The 19,779-nt window shown below is 41.1% G+C and overlaps 1 protein-coding gene across 4 annotated transcripts in view; it reads right to left on the bottom strand.

Annotated features, from left to right (window-relative positions):
* Positions 1–19,779, bottom strand: part of LRRC8B (leucine rich repeat containing 8 VRAC subunit B) — a 69,216-nt gene that overhangs the window by 27,984 nt on the left and 21,453 nt on the right. For 3 of the 4 annotated variants that reach the window (XM_060090072.1, XM_060090075.1, XM_060090076.1), the window contains exon 2: positions 7,048–7,103. The gene's annotated coding sequence lies outside the window, so the exon portion shown is untranslated. Of the gene's footprint in view, positions 1–7,047; positions 7,104–18,746; positions 18,767–19,779 lie in introns of those variants that run through there. The other variant, XM_060090074.1, reaches the window with a different exon arrangement.

Below are 19,779 nucleotides of genomic sequence, written 5' to 3'. Positions count from 1 at the left end.
ACAACTACTGACGCTTGTGTGCCTAGAGCCTGTGCTCTGCAACAAGAGAAGCCACTGCAATGATAAGCCCGTGCACCACAACAAAGAGTAGCCCCTGCTCGCCACAACTACAGAAAGCCCGCGTGCAGCAACGAAGACCCAATGCAGTCAAAAATAAATAAATTTATTAAAAAAAAGATGTTTCTTGGGTCTAACATATATCCAACTGCAATTTTTTTGGTCTTTTTTTTTGTTTAACATATTTATTGGAGTATAATTGCTTTACAATGGTGTCTTACTTTCTGCTTTATAACAAAGTGAATCAGCTATACATATACATATGTCTCCATATCTCCTCCCTCTTGCATCTTCTTCCCACCCTCCCCATCCCACCCCTCTAGGTGGTCACAAAGCACCGAGCTCTTTGAGTTGTCTCTCTGAGAAATGATGCATTAGTATCCAGGATTAATTTGCTCCTTTGCTTTATACTATTATAAATAACCCCCTGAACCACTCTTCAGAAAACTGATGACAATTACTTAGCATTTCTCAAGCACTTAAATGATCACTAGCCAGACACTAGTTTTGAGACCTAGAAGGGAACTAGAATTCATCTAGTAAAGTGTTTCTCTAACATCAATGTTCATAAATCACTGGAGAGCTTATGAAATCACAATGTGATAGGTCCCACCCTCAGAGTTTCTGATTCATTAGGTCTGCATTAGGCCGCAAGAATGTGTATTTCTAACAAATTCCTATGTTGATGTTGCTGGTGTAGAGACCACTTTTTGAGAATCACAAATCTAAGACAGTGGTTCTCAACTTCGGCTTCACGTTAGAATCACCTGGGGCACTTTTATAAGAAACTTAAACCCAGGGCCACTCTTAAAGAACACTTTAGTTGGTCTAGGTGAGGCCAGCAATTTTTTTTTTTCATATCTCCCAGGAGGAGAAAGCTCACAAGATAGATTGGCAATGAAATATCTGGGGAAAGTGCCTACCTTTTAAGTCTTCTGAAGTTTCAGATGTCTAGAGTGCTCCCCCTCCCCACAAACTACAAAGTAACAGCTACCATCAACTACAGGAACCTTCCGAGACTCAGGTGTAAGGCAGAGGAATACTGAGTCACTGAGCTAGAGAGATTTGCAGGATGGATTTGAGGAGAAGGATTAGAAACAAGGGGGTGGTTGAAAGGCTATTTCGATCACGTGGGCCAGAAATAATATGGAAAACTTTTGTAATATATTTGAAAAGAAAGCAGTGAATGAAATAGTCACTGTAAATGAAAATTCAGTGCCACTTAGCAAAATCAAATGTCCTAAGAGAGGTCCATGGAGAAACAGGGTCAAAGGATTCCGATTCTGATCCTGTGGTATTATAGGATCTTCCACAGTTTATAGCACATAGTGTACAGTAAGTATTTGTACAATAAATAACTGAACGTACAAAAATGCAGAAGGCAGAAGAATATTACGTTCACGTGTTAGGCAGGGTGTATCTAAGATGATTAAGCCTTTCCACAGAGAGGCTAGAACTTGGAAGCATATAGATGGGAAGGATTTTGGCTAACTATTCTGCATATTCCAAACCTTAATAGCTTAAAATAGTTTTATTTCTTGTGATTCTGTGGGTGGTTCTTTTATTTGCTGGTGTTGGCTGGCACAAAGATGGCTGGAAGTTCCAAAATGTCCTCATTCATCAGGTTGGTAGTTGGTGCTGACTGCTGGCTGGTACTTTGTGTGAGATTTCTTGTGGCTGTTTGAGTGTCCTCACATAGCTTGGTGGTTGGGTTCTAAAACAGTGCATTCCAAGCAAAGAGGTAAAACCTGCAGTCTTTTATGAGACAGCTCTCAAAGCTACACAGTGTCATGTCCACTGTATTCTATTGGTCAAAGGAGTCAGGTACCAGCCCAGATTCAAGGAGGCAAATGCCCCCTCTCAGTGGGAAAAGTGGCAAAGAATGTGCAGCAGTGTTTAATCCACTGCAGTCTACTCTCTGCCCACAAATGATTTACATTCCTCCCACATGAAAGCCTCACCCTCTGCCAAGTCCCTGAAAAGTTTCATTCTGCTATGGCATCAAGTTCAGGCTTTAAGTCTAGGATCTTGTCATCTAAATCATGTCCAGGATGCTATGGGACAACACCCTTAAGATTCTTAGAAGCCCTTCTATCTAGCTGAGAAGAGGCACTGCCTTAAATCTTTTTGAAGTCTTAATACAGGGTCCTAGACCTGTGTCCTGGCTTTTACTTGCACCTTAAGACCAAGTTTTACTGCACTAGTGCTACTCTGGATCTGATCTTTCGACCTGAGGCCATTTCTTACTTTGAAAGAAACAGTTTTTATTCACGACTCCAGAAAATTCTGGATTGGAAATATGTCCTCTAAAGTCTACTTAAAATCTGAACCATTTCTTCTATAATTAAACTCCCTCTTACAATACTTTGGTCATAAGTGGTTTAAAAAAGTCAGTTGGTACTTCCAATATTCTGCTGGGAAATCTAAGCTAGATCCACAAATCAGTTAGGTTCATTTTCTATCTTCCATGTTACTGTAAGTGTCAATCTTGTTAATTTTTTTGTCAATACATAACAAGGGTACCGTTTTATATCCTCCAATAGTAATTTCCTCACTGCTCTTCGAGCCACCATTAAGAATCTTCTTTTTTTAAAACTTTAATTAATTAATTCATTCATTTATGGCTGCATGGGGTCTTCATTGTTGCGCACAGGCTTTCTCTAGTTGCGGTGAGTGGGGGCTACTCTTCATTGCAGTGCACAGGCTTCTCTTTGCAGAGTGGCTTTTCTTGCTTTGGAGCATGGGCTCTAGGCACACGGGCTTCAGTAGTTGTGGCACGCGGGCTCAGTAGTTGTGGCTCGCGGGCTCTAGAGTGCAGGCTCAGTAGTTGTGGCACACGGGCTTAGTTGCTCCATGGCATGTGGGATCTTCCCGGACTAGGGCTCAAACCCGTGTTCCCTGCATTGGCAGGTGGATTCTTAAACATTGTGCCACCAGGGAAGTCCAATAATCTTCTTACTTCCCCTTCAGGTTCACTGCTACCTGGTCTCAAAACCAATGCCAGATGTTTTCTTGTGGCAACACCTCACTTCTAGGTACCAATTTTTGTTCTGGTTCTTTACTGCTATGTAACAAACCATCCCCAAACTTAGCAACTGAAATAACCATTCATCATTTCTGATGAATCTGTGGGATGATGAGGCAGTTCCGTTTCACATGGTGTTGGCTGGAACGCTGTGATGGCTGGAAGGTCCAAAATGCCTCAGTCACAGGGCTGGCATTTTGGATGGCTGCTGGCCTGGAGCTCAGCTTGAGCTAATGACCAGGGGCTTTGCCACTCCTCCACATGGCTGTTTAGGCTGCCTCAGAGCAAGGTGGCTAAGTTCTAAGTAGGAACGTTACAAGCACACAAAAGCAAAAGCTACAAATCTCCTCAAGGTCCAGCCTTAGAAATTACTCCGCACCATTTCTTCCTCTTGATGGGGCAAAAAGGAAACAGATCCAGCCCAGATTCAAAAGGAAGGGAAACAGACTCCATCTCTTGATGGGAAAAATCACAAAGTATTTGCAGCCATCTTTAATCCACTATAGGAAGTCAAGAGCATTTAAGTAGTAGATAGTGCCACAGAAATGAATTAATTCTTTGAAAGAATTTAGTGAGTGAAGAATAGAATCTCTCTCCCCTTTGTAACGTATCAGATGAGGAAGGACTATCAGACAGTAAAGGGGGATAGAATAGCAGGGTCAGTGAGGTAAAAAAGCAGCACAGTGTTTCTGGAGCACAGAAATCAAAGGGTTTGACATCATAGTCAAAACAGAGAAACCAAAGGAGAATAATGATGTGTAACTATCATTCTGCAGCTTCTTACACAAAGCTGTAGAGTGGAAATGGATCTGTGAAACAATCAAATAATATGCTAAATATTAGAAAACTTACCCATATCATCTAAAGTCCCAGGAGAAAGTTACTGAATACGACAATTAAGAGCATGTGAACAACTCTAGAAATCCTAATTAAATCGGAGTTGTTGAACTTTAAAGAACATTGTTTCACTATTCCTTGTTTCTGATGGTTACGAAATATATTGTGCATTTAATTTAGATGGTAATTGTGTTTTTAGAAAAAGACCTCTCAATTCTTTGATGCTTTAAGCTACCAAATTATCTAGAATACATTTAGAATGAAGAGAAGCTGCAGTCCCATTACTGTAATATTAACACTAGAGCATAAGCAACCAGTGGCTACATAATTCCTAGAATGTGTAAACAGACAGCAACCTCAAACCCTTCTCCGCCATCTTCATTGTTTATAAAACCGTTTTCCTGACCCCCTCCCATCACCCCAGAGTCAGCAAGCCATAAAGTCGAGCCAAACCCAGTCCCTGTGCAGTCCCTGGGGAATCACACATGCTCTCCTTTCAAATGACTAGCCGATAGCACTGATCATCAGTCCATTTGCTTCTACAGTAATTCTTCCATAGGTGACCTACCTTTCACAGGAGCAGAATCATATGGACTATTTAACCCAAGAAGAAACCGCAGAGATCATAGTCTAACTCTTCACAAATAAGGAAACTAAATTTCAAAGATGTTCAAGCAGCTTCTCTAGGGTCACAGGGTAGTAGAACATGGCCTTAAGGCCACCTTGCCTAATTTGAAAAGAACTGGGAGGTTGAGAGCATTGCTTCTGGTCACCTAGCCTAAGTCATAATAGGCCAGATAAAACAGGGTTTTGGAACATGAAGTTGCAAAAATAGTCCAGAACATTTCTGTGTTATAATTTTTTAAAACTATAAATCAAAATGAGATTTTTTTTTTTTTTTTTTTTAGCTCTGGGACACACAGACCAGTATATTCTAGAAATACTTAAACATATGATTAAGCCACTAGTCTTAACCCTTTCTCTAAAGTTAACATTTATATACATTCAATTATGGAGGTTAGAACTACAAAGGCATACCAAGGAAATATGAGGCCTTGTTTCTGCTTTCATGGGATTTACAATCCTATTGTGGAGAGAAGACATGCATAGTTGAGAGTTAGCAGCACCATCTTATACTGTCATTTCAGTGCCAAAATGAGTGGGATGATGGCCAAAAGTAAGCACTGCATTTGGTTCTACACAAACAAAATATCCAAAGAGAATGGGTGAAACATTACTGAGAATGGTAAAGCAGTACTTGTCAAACAAAGGTCAGGATTTAGTCTGTTCATGCAACAAATATTTAGAATGTCTACTATGTGCCAGGCAGAGTTCTAAGTGTTAGGGAAATATAGATGTGCAAGGCACAAGATCCCTGCTCTCAAGGACCTTACTGTGTAGTAAGGAAAGAGAGAAAATCAAATACACACACATGATAAAATCAGAAATGTTATGAAGAATACATAGCTACTTTAGACTGGGGAGTGAGGAAAGGCCTCTTTAGAGGGACTACCATTAGAACACAGATCTAAATGGAGCCTACCAGATGATGATACTGGGGAAGATCATTCCAGGGAGAAGGAGCAAGAAGCTTAGGATGCGTGCAGATCAGAAAGGAGGACACCTGGCTGGAATGTCAGAAGCCTGGGGAAAGTACAGTAACAGAGGGCCTGCAGTCAAGATAAAGAGTTTGGATAGTAAGTAGTATAGGAGTGGTGGAAAAGCCACTGAAGAGTCATAAGGAGAAAAGTAGCTGATCTGTTACTAGCTTTTAAGAATTCACAGTCAACTCAATGAATCAGCAGGGAAATGCGGATATACTCGAGAAGTCCAAGCATCTACCTTCATCTGTAAAAAGAATGGTGTTCAGAATACAGCAGGGGATAGATCCACTGTCCTCACCACTGCTTTACCTGGACTATATGTTCAGAGCTGGGTGACACAGCTTTAAGACATATGCCATATTCACAACACTGGAGAGCCATGCAATTTAATACGGTGTACAAATTAATCATTCATCATGTCAAAGTCAAAAGCTCTTCCACAGAGCTAATTTAAGATTAAACTTCCACAACTGTAAAAGATGAATGATGTTTGCAGGAAGCAACAGGATATAGAACTTGTTTATTTCTGACTTACCTACTCTAGGAAAGCATGGCCATGTTTTCATTACGGAAACATGGCAAACCAATTCTATACATTAAAAATGCTACCCTAGGGGGCTTCCATGGTGGCGCAGTGGTTGAGAGTCCGCCTGCCGATGCAGGGGACGCGGGTTCGTGCCCCGATCCCGGAGGATCCCACGTGCCGCGGAGCGGCTGGGCCCGCGAGCCATGGCTGCGGAGCCTGTGTGTCCGGAGCCTGTGCTCCGCAACGGGAGGGGCCACAGCAGTGAGAGGCCCGCGTACAGCAAAAAAAAAAAAAAAAAAAAAAAAAAAAAGCTACCCTAGGGGCTTCCCTGGTGGCGCAGTGGTTAAGAATCCGCCTGCCAATGCAGGGGACACGGGTTCGAGCCCTGGTCTGGGAAGATCCCACATGTCACGGAGCAAATAAGCCCATGCACCACAACTACTGAGCCTGCATGCCACAACTACTGAAGCCCACGAGCCTAGAGCCCATGCTCCGCAACAAGGGACGCCACTGCAATGAGAAGCGCTCACCGCAATGAAGAGTAGCCCCCGCCCTCTGCAACTAGAGGAAGCCCATGTGCAGCAACGAAGACCCAATGCAGCCAAATTAATTAATTAATTAATTTAAAAAAATGCTACCTTAAACAAAAATCAGAAAAATATAGACATGGAGTCATGGAGTCTAAGTCTCTCATAGACATTTATTATATTCCTTAGATCTTTAATGTTAAAAAAATGACAAATATCAAACACATACACATATCCTTTTCTACATACAAAACCAACAAAGGATAGGAAGATGACATTTTACCAAAATGTATACAGATTTAATTTTCTGTTTAATTGGTTTAAAAACATCAAAAGGACTTTACTCAAAACATCTGTAAGAACAGTAATCTCTTTTTACACACTAAGTATTCAGTACTTATTTGCCCCAAGCTACCAGTGTAATAGTAATTATCTTTACCATGTGTTCACAATTCAGAATATTAATCTTACCCTATGAATGCCTGGTCAACCGGAAACTCTGCAATTAGTTTCTATGTGAAAAATTCCTAAAGAGAAATCATAAACATATTGTTATATTTTATGCATCATAGGATTGCAAGACAATTTATCCACTTATGTGGTTCTAAAGTTTCAAACATCTATAATAACTTTATGAAACATATAAAAGATAACTTTTTTAAAAAGCCACTGCTGTTAAAGAGATCACTTTCTGACCTCTTACAAAAGGTGTCAACTAAAACCCAGGGAGAGAAACAAAATCACTGTCACAAGCTACACATTTAATCCCATCACCATGGCAATTTACAAGGCATAAAATATGAACTTTAAATTTTTAATGAAGAAAGAGGTAAGCATTATGAGGCACCACTCATTTTATAAATAAAAGATAGAAAAACTCATTGAAAATATCTATGCTTCTTACAAAAAATAGGGAAACATGGGGAAAGAACAACTTAATGTTTAGGATCGTTTTCCCCTTCCAGTTTTGTTTTTGTTTTTGCCGGCCAGCTAGTTTTACATAACTATGCCATTATAAAATTCAGTGTTATGATATTGAGATCTCTTTTTGCCTCATCATTTCTCATAGGCTTTCTCGATGCTGTTGTAGTTTCTCGAAACATCATTTTTGAAGCATAATAGTTCATACATGGCTATGTCATAGGTTACAAAATCATTTCCCTACTGAACCTTATGTTTTCCCTTTTTATTACTAATAATGCTGTAAACATCTCTAACTCTGTTCATATGATTTCCTTTGCATAGACCTCCAAAGGTAAGAGTAATAGATCAAAGAGCATGAACATTTTAAGGCTTCTGATATATAATATCAAATTACTTCCCAAGAAGATTATGCTCATTTTCTTTCCTATAAACAATATGAGTAGTACCCTCACCAGATGTGGGAATCATCATTAAAAATAAAAGTCTTTGCTAATTCCACACATGAAAAGGATCTTGTTGCTTTATTGTGCATTTCTTTGAATTGGGTTGAATGCTTCCCAACATGATTTAACAATGAGTTTCATTCCTCCTTTCTGTTTCACATTGACCTAAACCAGAGTAATATTTTGCTGAGAAGATATAAATGCAGGACTTAATGAAAGCTCCTCAGAGTGCAGCCATTGCTGCCAAGTAAAAAAACAAAATGTAGCTCAGTTTCTTTATCCAGCTTAAAATCACTCAAACTAATTTTAGAAACAACAGCAAACATTATCGCCTTTCTTCCTCCCCAGCAGCGAACCAAAGTATAAGTTGCAAGAATGAAATGTGAAAGTACTAAATGGCAACGCTTCTAAGAATAGAAATAAACAGTCCATACTAGGCAAGATCAAAACAGGACTTGGACTGTCACAGTACTTGTGACAGACCCAGCTTCTGAGGAAGCATCAGTGGGCTCCCCAGCTAGCCATGCTGGATGGGTGTTATAAAACCGGCTTTACCTACCCTCTGAAAAACATTTACTCTCCCCAGAGGCAAGACACAAGATGTGTATTTTCACTGAAAAAATCAATTCCAAGATAACCTAAAAAATGTATCCTGGAAGATTTGGAGATGACAAGCCTAACACTGAGAGCTCCCTTTCTCAAATAAGAGCTCCTTTCAGAAGGTTCCCAGTGAGGGACACAGAAGGGAACGCTCCCAAGTGACTGTGGATTAAGGAACAATAGGGGACAATCAGCTTTCTGATAGAAAAACAAAAGGCCCTAAGGCTTTTACTTTGAAAACTGAGAAGTCTGGGTGCTCTTATTTCCTCCTGGCCAGTGGAGACAGTGGAGATTGACAAAACAAACTCCTTTGTAGTAAAAGCAAAGGCCTACTATAAAATTTTAGAATCTGAGAAAGGCTTTCCATTTGGGAGAATTTGTCTTTCAGTGATAGATTCCTTTTTTTTTTTTACCCCCGGTATGCGGGCCTCTCACTGTTGTGACCTCTCCTGTTGCGGAGCACGCGCAGGCTCAGCGGCCGTGGCTTACAGGCCTAGCCGCTCCGCGGCATGTGGGATCTTCCCAGACTGGGTCATGAACCCGTGTCCCCTGCATCGGCAGGCGGACTCTCAACCACTGCGCTACTAGGGAAGCCCTAGATTACTTTTAAGATTTAGCAAGAAGTCAAGAATCTCTGTAGGTCAATATGGCAAGAATCCCTACAATGTCACACTTATTCAACCTGCCTTGTGCAGTTCCATAAGATTAAGGCTTTAGGTTGTGTAAAATTAAAGTATCCTATTTTCATCAATTTGAAAGGTTCAAACTCTGAATACCAGATTTACCTAAGAGAGGGACATTTCACTTCACCATCGGTCCCACCCTAGCCTCACTCCATGAATCACCGCATGAGCCACACTGACCTCCACAGGCTGCGTTCACTGCTCTTCCATCTGCTTTCCTGGAATACTTTATCAATAGTTCTCTCACACTGTTTTATGACATGTAATAAGCTACTGCCTCAAGTTCCTTGAGGACTGGGGCAGAATCTTGTTTACCTATATTCTCAGGATCTATCCCAGCAACTCTTTCCGAGGCTAGGTTAAGCGCCTCGATATTACGGCAGCTTCCCTGTACCAATTCATCAATGGGGTGTTGAAACATCTTTGGAAAGTTAGCTAAATTAAAGTAAAATAGTTATCTACCAGACTTTTCTCAGGGATTGTTCAGAATGTGGTTGTAGAAACCTTAAACTCAGCATGTCCCAAACTGAACCTGCCATTTCTTCTCACACCCACACCAAACCTGCTCTTCCTGAGTGCCTGAACACTGGAAGCAACATTAACACTGATAGCTGAATGATGTTGAAGGTTGACAGCAACATCAAGAGCTCACGCACCTAACCCCAAACCTTCTTTTCCTCTATTCTCTGAAATCAATTGGTTCTTTTCTTAAACTACTCCCTTCTTTTGCATCCCTGCTACCACTGCCTTGGGTGGAGGCTGCCTCATCTTTGGGGAAGACAGCTGAAATATTCTCCTCCCTTCCCTTCCTTAGTCCCATTTCCATGTTGCAGCCAGAGAGCTCTTTCTAAAACACATCACCTCCTGATTTGGTTATTTGTTATTATGAGGACAATGTCTCAGGGAGGTGGTGGGGGGCAGCAGCTGGCACTGGAATACGATGGAAACGAGTGCTATCCAGCTTCTCTTGTGGTTTTATTAGCTCTTGCTATTTCCTTCCCAGGAATGCTAGTGTCTGACCGCAAAAGGCTGGGCAGACTGGACATATTCTGTGATCACCACTCACTTGAGGACAGCTGGAATAGGAAGAATCACATGGCCACATGGCTCACCCTGGGCACGCACACAACCTCACAAGTTGGATATGGCTGCCTTTACCTTCAGCTCATGCTGCCCGTGTCATGGATTCTGATACAGTTTGGACTACTGCTGTGAGAGGAAGGCATTTTTAAAGCCTCTGGCTCTGTTTTTATCTACATGTTACTGGTGTCTATGCTCCCAGATATCAGGCATATTTACAGAAGTTTTATTCTGCTTCCTGGTCAGCAGCAGTCATTGCTAGGGCAGTCAATTCTGGAAGCATAGAGCGATGATCACTCCTCCTGCTGAGATGTTGCTCTGTGGATGTTCTGGAGCTGCTTTAGGTAACTGCAAACTGCCCACTTTTTATTTATCTTCATATCTTTTGTTCCCCTAACCCTCCAGTCCCCCCACAAGTGAGGGTAAGAGGTAGGGGCTGGTTTTCTCTGCTCCCGGTGTGGAAAATATGCACTGGAACGATTCCCAGGCCCGTCTCCACCGCCATCTGCATGGGCTAAAGCAAACCACTCGCCCAAGTCCATGTCCTTGGCTTCAAAACGTGGCCAATCATACTGGCCCTAAGCTGACAGTAGTGGTAAAAGAAATACTGTGGAAGCATTCTGAAATCATTAAAGGTGCACATAAATGTAAAGGGGAACTCATTAGAGAAAACCATTTTTTTTTTTTTTTTGCCAATAAAGTAATTTTAGAAGAGGATGCTTTTGGCCTTGAAGCATTATCCTAAACTGAAACAAAACAACCCATGAAGTGAGTCTTATTTACACCATCTTGGTTCCAAGGAAACAAAATGGCAAGTGTTACAAGGTCACTGACACCCCCTCACACTTAAGTCCTACTACAAAGTCAGAAAGAATTTTTTAAAAAGGCACAGGGGTCCAGGTAGAAATATGTGACCAAAACACAAAACTGGCAGTAGTCTCCTCACTGTGAGAAGAAAATAACGTGAGCAGAAAAGTTCTTCTCCAAATCCACCCTGCAATAATGGACTGAAAATGGACCATTCACACTATCAACTAGGGATTTAAAAAAGAAAGAAAAAAACAACACCTGCAACCTCTGGCTCACAGTCTGCCTGCCCAACCCAGAGAGGACTTTTAAAACGTTAGGGTCAGCCAAGACTGCTTATCTTTTCCAGCTCCTATTTTCGCTGGAAGAAGGTGTGGGAAGTAAAGGATTGAGCAAGAGCATTAAGAGAGAAATAGGTCAGTTTCGAAAAAAAACCCAGCTCTTATGTCATCTGTGTTTCAGGTAAAAAGTCCACTTTCACCTCGGTGTTAAATCAGTGCTTCATGTTTGCAACTTGGTTAATGGCTGCTGGTGGTTTTCATTTCATTCAAACATTGGTTTTCATTTGCTCCTCTGCTGGAGCAGAAAAATGTCTGGTCTCCATTTAGGATAAACATAGTGAGTTGTCTCTTTTTCTGACATTACCTTCTCTGACACCACCTGGGTGTCCTGAGATGCAATCCTATCCTGATACTTAAGTTAGTGCAAGACTCCACAGGTCTAAGTGCTCAGTCCCACAAGACTGCCCCCACTTTAGATGCCAGTCTCAAGTCCCAGGTACTCAGATTACCCACACTTTTGTCCAACTTAATTACAAATTCAGGGGCTCCCACAACCACCCCCCCCCAAGGTTGATAATTCACTAGAATGACTCACAGAACTCAGGAAAACACTTTAGGTTTACAGGTTTATTGTAAAGGATACAACTCTGCAACAGTCAAATGGAAGAGATGCATAGGGAAAGATATTTGGTGGTGTGTGTGGGGAGGGTGAGTGGTGTGTGGGGAGGGTGAGTGGTGGGTGTGGAGCTTTCATGCGCCGTCTGAGTACGCCACCCTCCCAGAACCTCGATATGTCCACTCACCTGGAAGCTCCCACACTCTGTCATTTAGGGGCGTTTCTGGAAGTTTCATTACATAGGCATCATTGATTAAATCACAGGCCACTGGAGGTCAGGGGGTAGACTGAAAGTTCCAACCCTCTAGTCACCCCGCTGGTCCATCTGGCAACCAGCCCTCATCCTGAAGCTCTCTAGGGGCCCATCCAGAGTCACCCCATTAGCATAAAGCCACGTAGGGCTGAAAGGGGCTCATCATGAGTAATAAAAGATGCTCCTGTCAGGAAATTCCAAGGGTTTTAGGAACTCTGTGCCAGAAACTGAGGGCAAAGACCAAATATATATGTATTTCTTATTATACCACTCATACCTCCCACTGCATGAGAATAGTCTTACAGGAGGGCTAATTCTTACTCAAACTAGTCGCAATTTGAAACAGCGCCAAGCAGTCCACTTAGAAGGCCAAGCTCACCTGCAAGGGCCAAACAGAGCAGGCAGTCATTTAAGCCACGGATGTCCTGAGTTAATAACTTAGAGAAGTTACTTCTTAAGGGACCCCTTCTCTGACCAGGCCCTTCACAATGTGTTCTTTTAGTTCTCTATTCCTTGTTTTCACAGCACTTAGCACACACCTTCGTGTAATTGTTCGATTAAGGTTTACTTCTCTCCCAGTAAAGTATAAGCTCTAGGAGGTCTGGTCTACATGTCTCATGCTCATCATTGTATCCCCAGGGCTTAGTAGGCAGAAGCTGCTAGTAAATATTAAATGAACATTAAAAGAATTAAAATGAGAACCCCCTCCCCCTCTAGCTTGGAGCAAAGACCAGAACAACTTCCTATAATCACCACAGTATCTTATCTTCAAATCACCTAATTCCACATGACATGCAAAGGCCCCTGAATCCTTTAGGAGATAAAGTCTCTATTCCAGCCCTATCAAAAAGAGAAAAGAGATTGAGCTTAGCCATGGCCTTAAGAATAATTTGAGGCAGCTCTGGGGATACGGAAGTGATAAGAGTAAGGTCAGGCTTCTACAAGAACCCACAAAGAACTAACAGGAATCAGGTAGACTGTCCACATTCCAGAGACGGTGAGTGGTAGGGTTTCTGCACATTGGGTTGTCCTTGGGCTTTAGAATTCAGAGGACTCTGCCGCTTCACTTAGTGTTAGCAAAGAAGAGAAGCCATGTTCTCTCTGGAACTGTGATGGCTTCCCGGGAAACAAAAGCCACATTCCCAATCTGGAAGTTTAACACATGACTTCTAAACGAGGGTGGGGCTTTGTGTGGCTCAGTGACAAATCCAGCTGCACAGCATGCATCATCTCCTGTCAGTGACTTAGGTTTCTCCTTTGTGCACAGCAAATGAATCTACGGTTATTTCTCAGCAACAAACTTGAAGGTAGAAGGATTGCAGCAAGAAAGCTAATAGTGTCTTTTCTTCCTGTCTCCATTTTTTCCCCCTAACCCATACACAAGAAATAACATTTTTCTATTTACATTTGACAACATCGTGTGCTTCCATTGTGGGAAGTCTTATTCACTGAAGGAAGGCAACAACTTAGTCACTGTTAGTTGAACAGAGATAGAAATGAAGAGGGCCCTATGTGCCACCAACTTGTGTCATGGCCAGAGATGGGGTACCGATAGAGTATAGGAGGATTGTCACATCTTGCATCCACTAAGTGTCCTCAACAATCATGACCTAGCTTCTGCTGGGTGCAAAGCATCGTCATCCCAGATTTTGAAAGGGACAGAAAGGTGTCAAACTCAAACATGAACTTCAAAAAGACCTTATGCTTTGGTAAATAAAGCATGAATACAAGAAAGATCAAACAAATGGATTACACAGTTATGTTTTAAGGCAATATATGCCAAAGAAATAATAGTCATTGCACAGGTGTTACGAGTTGGACCAAGAAAAATGCATAGGATTTATATAAATGGGAGGTGAAGGGATGAGGGGTAGAAGGGAGGATTAATATTTTATGTGAAGGAATGAGGAACAAATAAAGAAGGTAGGAGGAAGCCAAGGTGAATTTAAGAAGTTAGTGAAGAGACATGTGTGGATGGAGTGGAAGTTTTCAGACAGTAATAATGGAGATAAGAGTGGAAAGTAGATTTGGGTCAAATAAAGTCTAGAATGTCAGGCTAAGAATTTTTCAAGACACAGCTCAGCCCTTAGCATATAACAGGCACCTGAGAAGTAATTGTTTTGAGATAAAAATATCACTTGTTGAATTAATAGTCATATATTTTCATGAGAGCAGAAGGAATTTAGATTTGATCATACAAGCAGTAGGGAATCACTGATGGTATCTGAGCAGAGGAGTGATGGAAAAAAATACATTTAAGGACATATTAGCGTATATTAGGGAAATTAATTTGAAAGCATCAGGAAGAATTCATTGGAAGGGATTTGAGAATGAGAGCAGGAAGCCTAATTCTATATTAGGGTATATATCAGATCAATTTGTAAAATAAAACATAAAATAAAACATAATTAAAATATCAAGTGGAAAAGTAGTTATGCTTAAAAAAATTACGCTTTCAGATTAGCCAGTAAAATGATGCAACTGGGGCTTCCCTGGTGGCGCAGTGGTTGAGAGTCCGCCTGCCGATGCAGGGGCCACAGGTTCGTGACCTGGTCCGGGAAGATCCCACATGCCGCGGAGCGGCTGGGCCCGTGAGCCATGGCCGCTGAGCCTGCGCGTCCGGAGCCTGTGCTCTGCAATGGGAGAGGCCACAACAGTGAGAGGCCCGCGTACGGCAAAAAAAAAAAAAAAAAAAAAAAAGATTCAACTGGACAAAACAATTAGATTTTGAGGGAGCAGATTTTTCCTAAAACTCTTAATTGATGTTTTCAAAAGAGAAATGGATTTGATTAGGTTTTCTACACTAGATGGTACTTGAATACTTTAGTGGAAATTAGATGCATTGGGATAAAAATATCAGTTTTAGAATTAGTAGCCAAATATTTCATGCAATGTTATAACACATAAGAACAGTCATTTAAAACACACACACACACACACACACACACACACACACACAATTGTGCCTGATACACTAGTGGCCATGTTAGATACACCCTAAGCAAGCCATCAGCCCAAGAGTATACTGGGCCTTTCTTCTGGAAAAATCATTAGGCATTATGTCACTCATCATGCAATCAAACCTCTGTTTAAAATCAAGTTACAATTACTCTAATTATGGGTCTACATTTCACTTGATTCACAGCTGGTGCCTAATCAAACAGTTCTGTAGGCTTCAACACAAGGTAACTTAATTAAATTCAGTGGCAAAAAGTTTTTTTTTTTCCCTTAAGTTTTCTTTAAGCAACTGACTTACCAATTTAGGCATCAGAAATCTTATTTCTATAAAAATTACTACATGAACTAAATCTAAATCAAACCAAAATGCATCCATTAAAAAACAATATTCATGTCTCATAAACACTTTGTTTAAATATTTCCCAGCAACAGCCTTGTGTGGACAAACCAGGAAGTGAAACCAAATATGATCACATTGTGAAAGCAGAGTAAAATGAAAGAGTACATTTGGAATTAGCTGAAGCACTATTAAGATTTCATTTAAAAACTTTCCCTTGGAAACATCAATTTAATTAAGGCAGTAATAAGAGGACTTGCAAAAGCAGAAGTCTTCATTTTGTTGTCTGGAAATTTCCCTCCATGCAAATGCCTTTTCCTGCGGCCAGGCTGGCTCATCTGAAATGCTAGCGCTTACCTGGTGAATGCAGAACAGGGTTAAGCTATCATTTTCATTCTACTAAGTCAGCCCTGCAACAAAACAATCACAGTCTTTAAAGACTTACTTTGGAGAAATGTACCTTTTGCTTCTAAGGTAACAAGCAAATCCCATTTCTCCTAATTGTTTTGCTGGGATTACTGTCATTCCCTGTATTTTACTTTAAATTATAAACTCCTTAAAAACAGGAACCATATTTTACAGTTGGATTAGTTTGTTTTTTAACTGAGTATGAAGACTCAGTGACCCAGACATAGCAAAAGTTATAAATATACAACGATTATTCTTATTGTTCAAGGATAGTGTCATCAAACAAGACTTGTCACAGTTCATATTTTCCTTCTAGTCAGAATCATAAATCCCTGCACTCCACCACCATATCTCTCATTCCTAGAAGGATGCCTGTGGAAGAGGCAGCTAGAAGATACCTGTGCAAAACCAGAATGAATTCTCACTATTATTTTTTATTCTTATTTTTGATTTTAAGCAGGATTTGAGTAAGCTTAATCTGAGAAATAATGCAATATTTGTACGGGTATTTCTTAGCAATCTAAATAAGGTAGTTCCTAAACTACTTATGACTTCAGCAAGTAATCAGGTACCCCGTCAGACACTGCACAAACACAATGCAAATGCGAATATCAGTGCTACTCTGCAGACAAAGCAGACACACTGCTGCTACACACGAGAATGAAATTTAAAGGGAAAAAAACACTATGTAAGTAGTGACATCCATTGGCATGTATATGTGCCTGTATAAACATGTGTGTGTGCATAATAGTATACATAATCATGCGGGTAGTGAATTCGATAAACATTTGCTAGCCTACTCTATGCAAGAAGTGTATTACTCCTAAGAAGATGAGGCAATTCTATTGCCATCGTGTAAATAGATTGAAAAGACTGCCTCAGAGTCTAATGAGCTCGACTATGAACCCATAAAGTAAGTCAGTATGGAGGCAGGCCAGTTGCCTAGGCCGTCTCCTTCTCTCTGGTCACCTCATTTTCTCCCGGTTACTCTCTCACTCCCTGTACTTTCACTCTAGTGCCTGATACTTTATGCTTGTAATTACTGGATTCTCTTGACAGGGGAGAATTTGTTGAACATTGGCTGTGGTGTGGGCTAAATAGGACAAGAAGGAATGACTATCACTAAATGAGAATTTATTTTACTTCTGCATTTCACCTCATGTCTACCCTTAAAATACCCAAAGTTAGGGAGACGGGAAACATACACAAAATGAATAGGGAACAGGAATACATATAATCAAGAATTAAACAGTATAGTTGAGACAACAATGAGATACATCTGCATAATGCTTTAAAGTTTATGGAGCATTTTTTCCCATAAGTCATTTAAATCACTCACTTGACTTGACGATAAGGATACCAGCTCAGAGAGAAAAAAGTAAGCTGCCTAAGTCAGATGTCTGGTGAACAAGAGCTTGATCCCATAACTGACACCAAATATCGTGTTGTTCTCACCATCAGAAGCTGCCTCTCACAAAGGCCAACAATTATAGTTCAGGGAATGGAGAAAGCAGCACAGGTGATGTGCATCTGAGCCTTTCGGGATATGCAGGAGCTAGATCAGGAAGACCACCTCCAGCTGGGGAAGGGCAAGAGCAGGGAGTCTTGAGTGGGGAAGAGCAATGAGGCAGGAGGTCCCGCTGGGGAGCGGATCTTCATAGCCAGAGATGACTTCACAAATAAGTGAGGCACTAAGGACAGTGAGGACTTAACATTCCAGAATGAAGAGTATGGCTTGACTTGACTCACAAAAGAGAACCATTACAGATTCTAAGACAGAGTGCAAGCAATGTTTTAGGAAAAGTAACCTAGTGGGGCATGGGAGATACACTGGGGCAGGAGAAGGGAGGGGAGGCAGAATGGAGGCAAGGGTACCAGGTAGGATCCTACTGCAGTAATTCAATAACTGAGTAGTCAGGACCTGAACAGGGGAGTGTCAGTGAAAATGACAGGAGTGAATTTAAGTAGCAGTAACAGAAAAAATCGGACACTATTGGCTGATGGGAGAGATGAGGAAAGGAAATAGGAATAAAGTTGAGTGAAAGGCTTGATCATAAAGTGTGAGTTAATATTCCAATATTCATTGGAAGATCAATGAGCAATCTGGCGAATTTGCTCTTTCACTATGAATCAAGGATAATTTACTAACATAATTAAGGTTTTATACCTTTATTAGGGATTTGGTGTAGCTAAGTTTTGACCAAGTACTACTCTTGGGAGTGAACCCTGTGGAAAAGTTGAAGAAGGTGAGGTAAAAAGGCCATTTAGGTTCAGATCATAAAGAGACTTGGGTACCATGCTATGGAATCCATGAAGGTTTTTATACAAGGAAGTGAAATGATCTGGTCAGTGTCAAATTTCAAATTTAGAAATTTAGTATTTGCTGCTCTGATAGCAGCATGGAGGGTTCATTAGAAGGGGGAATGTACGATATAGGTTAAGAGACCAGATCAATAGTCCAAGGGATAAAAACAAGAAAGAAGGCTTGAACTGAGATGTGACTAAGCGTGAGGAGAAGGGGGGATAAAAGCCAATATTTTTAAGCACTTTTAAGTACCATCATTCTGTAGTACTTTCAAGCAGGTACTCGGCTAAATAGTTTATGGGCATGGATTCTAGAGTTACTCAGGTATTGATCAGGACTGGTGGCAGACTAGGTATTAAGGAAAGCCAAGACTCAAGGACAAGAGACCACCCTGGTTTTGGCCACAAGGTCAATGGTGAAAAGTGGTCAGTGGAGGCTGATGAATGTGGTTTTTAAAACACTGGGTTTGCAGTACCTGTGGGTCATTTAGGTGGTGAGGTCTAGTAGGCAGCTGGAAATAAACTGGAGCCCTGGGGAGAGGAGAACATATGTGTTTGTTAGACTGTTCGTTTTTGCTGCTGACCTTGGCCAATGTTGGATTTAAAGGCTTGCACTTGGTAATTTGGAATAGAGACGTAAATGTAGACTGAGTCCATCTCCTGCATAAAGGAGTTAGTTCACTTAATACTTGCCTTTGTGAATATTTCTATTTAAAGATGAGACAATTTAATTTTTTATGAAGGCAATCAAGTTGACTAAAACATAATGTCTATATGTTATAAAACACACACACACACACACACACATCTCTTTGTGTGGCTTCTACTTGTCTGCCCAACTGGAGGTAAACAGGACTGGAAGATTTTTTTTTTTTCTTTTTGCGGTACGCGGGCCTCTCGCTGCTGTGCCTCTCCCGTTGCGGAGCACAGGCTCTGGACGCACAGGCTCAGCGGCCATGGCTCACGGGCCCAGCCGCTCCGTGGCATGTGGGATCTTCCCGGACCGGGGCACAAACCCGTGTCCCCTGCATCGGCAGGTGGACTCTCAACCACTGTGCCACCAGGGAAGCCCAGGACTGGAAGATTTTAAATAACTTCCAGCCTCCCTGTTGTAGGTGCTCACTACCATCCTGATCATGAATGGCCAACTCTCTAACAAAATGTGTAAGGGCATATTTTTCATTGTACTTCAGTGTAAAAAAGCTGCTCTCCCACGCTACTTAAACTTCATTTTGTGCTTTAAACCTACTGGTTGGTTGTAGAAACAGTGAATATATTTAGTTCATCAACAGAGTTAATAGAAACAGGAAGGAATTTCAGATGTGGTATGTTTTGTATTTTTATAAATATCAATCTCTCCTTTGCTAGCTTTGATAGAATTGGGAAATGTATCCTTGGGGAATCCAATTCTAAAGAATACTTCTTGTTTTGTTCTTCTCTATGTAATTTATCTCTGTTTAATGTGCTATATAATTATTTTGTCTATTTTCTGTGTCTACCCACTAGGCA

The sequence above is a fragment of the Mesoplodon densirostris genome, chromosome 2 (genome assembly GCF_025265405.1).
Source record: "Mesoplodon densirostris isolate mMesDen1 chromosome 2, mMesDen1 primary haplotype, whole genome shotgun sequence".
NCBI lineage: Eukaryota > Metazoa > Chordata > Mammalia > Artiodactyla > Ziphiidae > Mesoplodon > Mesoplodon densirostris.
Note: the sequence above shows the minus strand (reverse complement) of the source record. Positions and strands in the feature narration are given on the sequence as shown.